This window comes from Temnothorax longispinosus, chromosome 3 (assembly GCF_030848805.1).
Source record: "Temnothorax longispinosus isolate EJ_2023e chromosome 3, Tlon_JGU_v1, whole genome shotgun sequence".
Taxonomy (NCBI): domain Eukaryota; kingdom Metazoa; phylum Arthropoda; class Insecta; order Hymenoptera; family Formicidae; genus Temnothorax; species Temnothorax longispinosus.
In genome coordinates this window covers 20,061,898-20,072,860 of record NC_092360.1, presented here as the reverse complement: position 1 = coordinate 20,072,860, position 10,963 = coordinate 20,061,898, and the positions used below count along the sequence as shown (strand labels likewise).

At 33.1% G+C, this 10,963-nt stretch overlaps 1 long non-coding RNA gene across 1 annotated transcript; it reads right to left on the bottom strand.

The window, feature by feature from the left end:
• Window positions 1–7,460: 7,460 nt before the first annotated feature.
• LOC139809884 (uncharacterized) lies at window positions 7,461–10,402 on the bottom strand. The gene is made up of 3 exons (XR_011731206.1): window positions 9,491–10,402; window positions 9,308–9,393; window positions 7,461–8,200 (listed from the first exon to the last, which is right to left on the bottom strand). It is a non-coding gene; the product is annotated as an uncharacterized lncRNA (long non-coding RNA).
• Between the last annotated feature and the right edge of the window lie 561 nt (window positions 10,403–10,963).

Genomic DNA, 10,963 nt, shown 5'->3' with positions numbered 1-10,963 from the left:
TAAATTTAGAAATTTTTAGTTGGCGCTAAAATTGTTACAATATTGTTTAAAGAATTATAAGTACATTCAGGATAAAAGTATCTTCATTTTACAATTTTATTAAATAACGCACGTAACAGATATTTTTTAAAATAATAGATGCAAAAATAAATAAATTTTTGAAAAAATTATTTGTTGCGGTTAAATACACATAAATGTTTTTATTATAAAACTTTGCACACATGTAGGAGGAAGGGGGGGGGGGTAAAAAGATGAATTTAGAAATTTTTTGTTGCTGCCAAAAAATGGTTCTAAAGGGTGAAATCATCCTTCATATGTAGAGCGGCTTTTTGTTTTTCTCGATATATTTCGGAAAGTATTCAAGATATCAAAAAATGTTTCAAATAAAAGTTTTATGGTAAAAACATCTTTATTCAACCACATTAATAAAATTTCAAAAAAAAATTGTTTTTTTAATTTTGTTTAAAAAATTATTTTTTAAAAATATTATTAATGTTGTCGAATAGAGGAGATTTTACTGTAAAACTTTTATAAGAAACATTTTTTGATATCTCAAATATTTTTCGAGATATATCGAGAAAAGCAAAAAAACCGCTCTACTATGAGCAGTGGTTTCACCCCTTAAAACCGTTTTTGAGCAGCTACAAAAAATATCTAAATTCATCTTTTTACTCCCCCTACATATGTGGAAAGTTATATTAAAATCAGAATTTTCCACTTCACGAGGTTTCCTCGTTAGTGGCAACTGTATCGAAATTAAAATTCCGTAAGATTACGTGAATTTAATTATTAAGTTAGACTCATAAAAACGGACTCACATAAGCGGTCTATGCAACAGGAACGCAAGAAAATTCTTTCCATCGTCTATTGAGAGCGTGTGTTGGAAGCGAAAGGTTACAGACGACTGAGAAAAACATTCGCATCGCAAGGGCAGAGCAACCAATAATCATTGTTATTACTTAAGACAACAATCTCAAAACATCAAAATAGGCCTCGTTTAATAGTTCCGTGTCCTTGTTTAAATTAATACCGTTTGGCTGCTCTTTGATATGTATCATTTTTGCAGTCAATCTTTTTTTATAATTATACTCTACCTCCAAGATTCGCACATTATCCCAGTCAAAAGAATGATTATATTTAGTGATATGCTCTGAGACCACCGAATGCTTGGAGGGATCTAATCTGATATTAGATTTATGTTCATTTATTCTGGTGCGTAGTTGTCTCTTAGTCTGACCGACATAAGAGGCATCACAATTCTTGCAACAGATTTTATATATTACGTTATTATTAGTAAAATGAGCGTTCTTATCTTTCTGGACTTTAATGATGCTGCTAAGTTTGTTTAGAGTGCGGTATCCCACAGAATTTTCTGATTTCTTAACAGCTGAGGTGATAATTTCAGGAGTATATTTTAAGTATGGCATGACAATAAAACTTTTCAACTGTTGAGAACATTCGGAATTATCAACTATATCATTATTCTTAATAGATTGCAACTTTCTCAGTCTCTTATTAATATGCGTGAAAATTAAATCGTTGGGATACCCATTTCCAAGCAATACGTTAATGACAAATATTAAGTTTTTATTGTAAAAACTAGGATGAGACAATATAATTGCTCTGTCCACCATACTATAGATAGTTCTTATTTTGTGTTGAATAGGATAATTCGAATAAAAGGACAATAGCCTCCCAGAAAAAGTTTTCTTGTGAAACCAATCTGTTATAATTGTGTCATTTTCAACGATTAACATCAAGTCCAGAAAACTAAGTTTGCCGTTATTTTCGTACTCTATTGTAAATTTAAGTCTGTCATGATAATTATTAAAGTGATTCAAGACATGCTGCACGCTATCCTCAGGGATATTCGAATCATCCTATTCAACACAAAATGGGAACTATCTATAGTATGGTAGACAGAGCAATTATATTGTCTCATCCTAGTTTTTACAATAAAAACTTAATATTTGTCACATTAACGTATTGCTTGGAAATGGGTATCCCATCGATTTAGTTTTCACGCATATTAATAAGAGACTGAGAAAGTTGCAATCTATTAAGAATAATGATATAGTTGATGATTCCGAATGTTCTCAACAGTTGAAAAGTTTTATTGTCATGCCATACTTAAAATATACTTCTGAAATCATCACCTCAGCTGTTAATAAATCAGAAAATTCTGTGGGATACCGCACTCTAAACAAACTTAGCAGCATCATTAAAGTCCAAAAAGATAAGAACGCTCATTTTACTAATATATAATAACGTAATATATAAAATCTGTTGCAAGAATTGTGATGCCTCTTATGTCGGTCAGACTAAGAGACAACTACGCACCAGAATAAATGAACATAAATCTAATATCAGATTAGATCCGTCCAAGCATTCGGTGGTCTCAGAGCATATCACTAAATATAATCATTCTTTTGACTGGGATAATGTGCGCATCCTGGAGGTAGAGCATAATTATAAAAAAAGATTGACTGCAGAAATGATACATATCGAAGAGCAGCCAAACGGTATTAATTTAAAGTAGGACACGGAACTATTAAACGAGGCCTATTTTGATGTTTTGAGATTGTTGTCTTAAGTAATAACAATGATTATTGGTTGCTCTGCCCTTGCGATGCGAATGTTTTTCTCAGTCGTCTGTCACCTTTTGCTTCCAATACACGCTCTCAATAGACGATGGAAAGAATTTTCTTGCGTTCCTGTTGCATAGACCGCTTATGTGAGTCCGTTTTTATGAGTCTAACTTAATAATTAAATTCACGGAATCTTACGGAATTTTAATTTCGATACAGTTGCCACTAAGTTGATCGGGCGACAAATGGCTGACAATCGCTTCAGTTTCATGGACATACATAAGGGCCAAAGCACATATGACAGTCGTAGTCGTGGACGTAAGTAATGCACAAGCTTTGGCGTATCCTGATTTGTCAGGTCGAGGACTACGACTGTCGTATATCGCTACGCCATGTTATGTGCTTGGCTCTAAGTCTTGCAACACAGGAAACGGCTATTTCAGCCTGTAATTTAACTAACAATCGACGATATATTTTGACTTCAACATGACTAATTGTCTACAGACATGGGTGAGATTTGATTGGAAATCGTAGCGCCGGATCATACCCGAGTCTTTTTTAATGCGGTATTATTTTATGATTTAATGTTCTGAAGAAGGCCAAGTATGGCTCGAAACGTAAACTAACTCGATTGTATATTATAATTATTAAATATATTTCTAACATCCATTAATGCTCGAAATTGGCCATTGTTCATTACTCAGCTATAAAATATATATTAACTATATATATGACTCGCGTGTTATTTTTAACATAATTACTCGCATGGGGTGTATATATTTTACACTCCAATATTATATATCTCAATTTTTATTTTTCTCTTTGATAATTTACAATTAAATAAAGATTAATTCTATATATTTTTTAGATAAAGATAAGTGTAAAAGTTCTTTAATTGTGAAACAATTTGCGCATCAGTATTCAATCAATAAAATGTTTTATATTCTGTGAATTTGATAGATTTTTAGGGTTCCAGTGTATTTGACTCCGGATAGCCAAATCTGTTAAAAACAAATTTTGAAAATGTCTGCTGCTGTCGATAGAATGCCAGCAGAAATATAACAAATTCTACTAACAAATTATGAAGGCAGAAACTGAGCAAAATCTGCCATCTAAATAATGAATTCCATTTATAAATGTTTGAACGAAATGACAGATTCTGCTTGATTTCTGCCGATAATCTGCTATCAGATTATATCGGCAGACTCTGCCTGCAAAATAGCGTTTAATGCGGACACAGACAATATCGGATCTGTTGTGGCACATAAAAAAAACTCTATAGCCATATAGCAATTTTATTCAGCATCTTATTGACGCTGAAATCTGCGTGATGTGCATGTTTAGATATCTATGCAAGGGTACTGGCGCTTGACGCTTGACGCTCGACACTCGATGCTCCCATCTAAAAGTATCTTTAAAGGTGAGATTTCGGGTGCGTTCGGTTTGGACGCTCACGCGCTGTAAGCGCTCACGCTTATAAGCGCTGTTTTTAATCGTTCGATTTGGTATCTGAGCGCTTACACAATAGTAAGAAATGTCGTTCGTTTTGGCAATGTAAGCAACTATGAGCACGTCAAAATGGCAGACGATAGGTTATTGTGTGTTATGATTGCACAAATAATAACATTATCAGAATTATTATTTGATGAGGAAGAATATTTAATTTTTAAAATAAATCCTTTTTTTTAGAATAAACCGAGCAACATTTAATTTTATTCTACAAATTTTAAAACCTAAAATTACTAAGATCAAAATTAGGACGTATAACAATATCACCTAAAAAACAATTATTTATCGCTATATGAAAAATGGTCACCCCGGATTCACATCGGTATGTTATTAATATTATTATTACACATTGTTGTTTCAATTTTTAAATCAAATAAAGGGAAGTGAAAGAGGCAATGCCACGCGAGGTAATTAATGCGCAATTAAAATAAGTCAATAATAAAATATATATATTAGTTAATACAAATTCGGACGTTTCGACACTTTTTGTGTCATCTTCAGCGTAAAAATGAAAATAATACATGAAAATTTCAGTCGATAAATTAAGACGATAAATTACAGTCAATCGCGATAAAATGAGTCAATCAGTAGAAAAGCGCAGTCAAATCAATAAAATAAAATTCATACAAATGTTTGGTAGTCTGTCAGTTTTCTAAACCGTGAATCGGAGTCGCAATATGTTAAAAAACGCAATGTATTAGTATTAAAATTACAATCACAAATTCTTACTTACGCAGCATTACAGACCAGTAAGTCGCAGTGTTAAAATGTACCTGTCGCTCTGACATATCGTGAGTGAGTGAAGCATTGGTAGAAATCGGAAGGTTAACATAATAAAAGCGGTGTATACATAAGTTAATGGTGGGGATACAAATTCACAACAAATAACTCTAAATTTTTTAAACAGAACAATTTAAGAACATAACAAGAGATTTAAAAGTGAAATTATTGTATAATAGCTTAAACAAAATGCGAACCTTCATAAAAGCTCATAAGGATAGTCTCCCATGTTCTAAACAATGTAACGTAGTATACAAAATTAACTGTAATGATTGCGACGCATCTTATGTAGGCCAAACGAGCAGACAATTACAAACAAGAATTAAGGAACACCAGAACCATATATATAAATTAGAATACCTACATCTAATCGTTCTGTTATAACAGATCATAGATTAGCATTGAATCATAATTTCGATTGGGATAATGTGGAAATTCTATAGATAATGAATCATATTTTTATAAACGCTTAATTTCCGAGATGCTGTGCATAAAGAGACAGGAATGGATTGAATTTGCAGACGGACACGGAAAGTTTACCGGATACTTATTTTAACGTTATTAATGGGTTATCAAAAATTTAGAGTTATTCGTTGTGAATTTTTATCCCCACAATTAAACTCGAATGTATACACCGCTTTTATTATGTTAACCTTCCGATTTCTACCAACGCTTATTCACTCACTCACGACATGTCAGAGCGACAGATACATTTTAACACTGCGACTTACTGGTCTGTAATGGTCCGTAAGCAAGAATTTGTGATTGTAATTTTAATACTGATACATTGCGTTTTTTAATATATTGCGACTCCGATTCACGGTTTAGAAAGGACAATCGAATATCTCCTTTCTACCTGGTCTGGTCTTCCAACCTAGGAGTAAACGTCGAAGGTGCGATCGATTCGGAGCATTTGCATATCCTGACAGACTACCGAGCATTCGTATGAATTTTATTTTATTGATTTGACTGCGCTTTTCTACTGATTGACTCATTTTATCGCGATTGACTGTAATTTATTGTTTGAAATTTTTATGTATTATTTTTATTTTTACGCTGAAGATGACACAAAAAAAGTGTTGAAACGTCCGAATTTGTATTAACTAATATATTTTATTATTGACTTATTTTGATTGCGCATTAATTACCGCGCGTGGCTCTGATTGCCTCTCTCACTTCCCTTTATTTGATTTATTCAGGAGAGCCTATATTTCGTTTATTCAATTTTTAATTTATATTTGTGTATGCATATAATTTTTCCTTGCTTAATATTTAAATTATGTACAGATCCACTTGTGAGAAATTCAATGTAGGGAAAGCCACTGCGTTAAATGCTGGAAATTGGAATATCGTTACAATTTTTCCGTCTATAATTCGATTCGACGACATGTTTGTTGATATGCAATTCGCTAACAATGCGTTCCGAAATGAACGTAAGCACTTACGCTTGATCACGCTCACACTGCCCTACCTTGCAGAAATAAGCGTTTGTCAGCAGAAGTTATGACGTCAACGATGACGTCATTAGTCGATCCGTAAGCGCTTACAACGCCAAAGCGAACGACGTGAGTTAACGCTCATAAGCGATGGCGATAGATAATTATATATGATTATATATGCTTTATATATGGGCATGTAACACTTATATCTGTTCATATCTCATTTATATATGTTCATATATATATCATATATGTTTATATATGTTCATATACTGTCAGATATGAATATTTTTTCTCGGGTAGAGGAAATAAACGGCGGCTATTTAATAAGAATTATTTTTTTTAGCATTATTAAGCAATTACATCACTTGCAGTATTATGTCGTCCATAACCTGAGGATTGATTTCTCGTAATTGAATACAGCAACAAGGTTACCATACAAAGCTGCTTTGTCAGAGGGTGGTAACGTAGGATGCACAAACGGTGGTATACTAATCGGTTGATTCATTATATAGCATCAACTAATCGGTCAAAATTGGAACCATCTTCGCTATAATCTATGCTACTGTAGCTACGTTTGTGATTACCTACAATTATTTACAGATATTGTATTTTTATACTTTTATTTTAATTACATTTGTAAATAAATAGAGTAGCAAAAATTTGAAAAAAAGGTAAAAATTTTTAAATCTTATTAAAAAATAAAATTTTACAAATATTAATTTTAATTTTTCATTTCCCTTTAATACTTTTCACAAGAAAATCTCTACTTATTATAGGGGAGACCGGGGCTGGTTGTGACATTTTTTCTATAAAGTGTCTTAACTCTTTGATTATGTTGTTTTTATAAATGAATCTAGGCTTGCTAGATTCAGTAACTAATCGGGATTTCAATTTAATAATAGTTTTATCTAACCGCTCATTAGAAATTATATAAATTAAAAAATTCTGAAAAAAGAGACATGTAACTTTTTACCCCACACCAGGGGCTGGTTGTTACACCACACGGGGTAAATTGTTACAACAAAAAAACAAATGTAATCTCAAACTTTTTATTAAGAATAATCATGGTTTGTCTTCTTAATTCGAACAAAAATGAAATATTATTGTTTATAACAAACTACAAAAAAAGTTTAAGTCCAAGTAATAATATAGTACTTTTTAACTTTAAATAAAATTATAGTGTTATTTTAAACAAAAACTTAGGCATACAATTTTCTTTTGGCCTCTTTGCTTTATCACATTGAAATAAAAATTAAATAAAATTATGTTCTTATTTAGCGAAAAACTTAGACATATTACTTTTTTGGTATCTTTGCTTTATCACAACAAAATAAAAATAAAAAAATAAAAATTAAGTAAAATTATGTTCTTATTTAAATAAAAATTCTTTAAAACAAAAATACAAGTAACTTTTAATCTAAACAAAAGTTATAAGCTCTATTCATCATATATTATCTATCATAAATTAATTGTGGTTTGTCACAACCTGCCCCGAGAAAATGTCACTTTTAGCCCCAACACCAAAACTAACCTCTTAAGATTAAATATTAAAACACAAATATTTGTAAAGCTTATAAAAGTAAGGTTTATTGTAAACAGAAGGAATTAGAGAGTATATACCACACATAGACATTTCTGCTTATTTATATAACAAGTGCTAGACCAATAATACTAAAAAATGAAAATGTTACAAATCAGCGTTTTTTACGGCTGCTTGTCCGGGCTCCTCTCACAAGAACGCCAGCGCCACTAACTCGCGCGGTATGTCGGCCGACACTGGCGTGATCATTTATCTCTTTCTAACGTTACTATAGCGTTTCCGGTTTAGCTACCATTGGCACTGTAACAACCTACCTCTGTAACAACCAGCCCCAGTCTCCCCTATAAAGGGGAAAAGTTTGTACTGTTGTTCGGAGTAATCTTAGAAACTATTGGACCGATTTTGAAAGTATTGTATATGAAGTAGGGATAGAATTTCCTGGGGAGTGCTATAGGGTGTATAGTTTTTCGTTACCAATCTTTATTGGAACCGGTATCCGAAATTTTTCCAATTTTTCGGGAAATAATTGACTGAATCTTAATAATTGTATATAAAACAGGGGTAGAATTTCCTAATAAAGGGGTTACCAATTTCTGTCTAAAAAAAATCTACGTAATTGTTCTGATTTCTGCAAATTTTGAGATTTTGAGCTAAATTTTTTTTTATGGATAGAATATTATTATATTGAATTTAGCGAGAATCGGTAAAAGGGTTGCCGATTTTTGCTTAAAAATTGTGTAAGTTATATGTATATCGGGATTTAATAACGGATACTGATATTTCTAAATTTTATATTAAATATTGAGAATTGAGAATTGAGAATTGTTTACCCAGGCGTTTTTTCGGGAATTTTGAGATTGCTCGCTCGCGATGTACACAGAACCTCGATTTTTTAATTAAAAAACCAAGGAATAAAATCGGTAATCGGTAAATCGGTAATCGGTAAGTGAAATATCGAGATTTTGTATACATCGCGAACGAGCAATCTCAAAATTCCCGAAAACACGCCCGGGTAAACCAAAGGATAATGTCGCTGATCGGTAAGTGAAATATTGGAAAAGCGGAATTGACTCAATAGTGTAAAACTCGAGTAGAAAAAGACCGGTTACGATGACATGTTTAATCCACGAAAACATTTATGCGGTCCGATTTGAAATTAGAGGCATTTAGTCATAATTTAAATTACGAATATCAATTTCATCCGAGTGTAATAATTGGGAAAATGGATGTAATATGTGATCATTGTCAAGTAAAAAAGTTTAAAACTTAAGCACCTAGAATGTGTTATTCAGGAAAGTTAAACTACCGTCTTTAAATCAACCGACACACTCCTTATGTTTGTCCACAATAAGGATATTGAAACACAAATGAAGTCGTTTCAAGAAAAACGACTCCCGGGCGAAGCCCGGGTAACCACTGACCAGCTAGTAATTAATAAATTAACATACGTGATCCACGACCACTGCTGCTGCGTTCATCAAAAGTCGTATCATTAGACTCTTCGTTGGGACATGTCGCGATAATGGTTACAGTTCTGTAACATAATTTAAATTGACATGCAATGAATATAAACAAATATGTACTACTGCATTAACATATGTTTGTACGCTTGTTATTTCATAAATACGTACTCAATTTTGGACTGCAAATTGCTAAGAAACTTCATTCGTTCGAAGTGCACCCATTTCTTTTGTGAGGTCCCTGCTGAACCGCTTGGTTTTTGCTGTTTATTTTTGTACGTCCTATAAGTATCGCACAATGACTTCCATTTTTTCTTTATAGTCGCAGTGTTTATTATATCTAGAAAAAATACAAAAATATGTTTAATGGCTCTCTACTTAATCTTATCCCACTTAAGTTATGAGCCCAGCAAACGCAAAAGGATTAAAAGATATTAAAATTTTTTAATACCTTTGAATCCCTTTTTTGGCGGAATTAGATGAAATTAGATGGGATTCGAAATGAGATGGTCCAATCCCATGAAATCCAAAAAAGAAATTTTCAATTCTATCCAATCCTATGGAATCCGTAAAGGTTATGGAATTGCATGGCATTAGATGGTTTAGGAAACGTCTCGCGCCTCCGTTGGGCGACCAAGCGCCGTTGTTCGTCGGTGAGCTTTTGTGTATGCCTAAGGGCATTACACGCACTACTGCCGACGGGCAATTAGCCCGAAAATGAAATTTGTAAGATCTGTCAGGCACCGTAGGGGGTCCCTTTACATAGCGGTCGAGACGAAACTTTGAACTCGAGAAGATGCCCCGGCGATGTGACGCCTAGCGGCGTCGACGCGAACTGCCGGTAATGCAGATACCGCGCGGGCGTGTACTATTGGTGGCGCGTACCGCCACAGAGTTCAACACGGACACTTTTCAATCCCTATCCTGGCATTTAATGGTATTCATTTTATTGTCAGAATAGACGGAATTCAATGGAATTCAATACGGAAATTTTTAATTCCTAGTTTGGCATTCAATGGTATTCATTTCGTTAACGGAATCAATGGTATTCAATGGAATTCATCACGAAACTTTCCAATCCCTAACCTGGCATTCAGTGGTATAATATTTTTGTGTCGGAATTGGATGGGATTCAAAACAGACAAATTCTTTCCAAAATAAGGAATTCCATGATATTGAAACTATTTCAATCCCTTTTTTGGACAGAATAGAATTCGGAAAGTCCTTAATTGAATTCCTGGCAATCCCGTTTTAATTCTTTTCAATCTTTTTTTGTTTGCTGGGAGTATAGAATATTACCATTCATCGCTGTTTTTATCTCTTCCCACAACTTTTCTTTGACTTGCATAATTCGTTTACCAAGAGGAAGCTTGAAATTCTACAGCGAGGGGCGTTTATGTATTTCTTCGATGAACTGTTTGTTTTCCAAAATTTTATTATTTCGCCAATTGCTCTTGGCCTCTTGGTTTGCAACCTGGATGGTATCTGTTACGATCGCCTTCTCACCGTCTATTAAACTTTTGCATATTATCTGTCCGTCTTCTACACATTAAAGTATTCATGTTACTTGTAATGTTACTTATAAAATATACAATAATGAAAAAATGTTATTAATGTTCACCGGTTCGAGGATAAAAATATAAA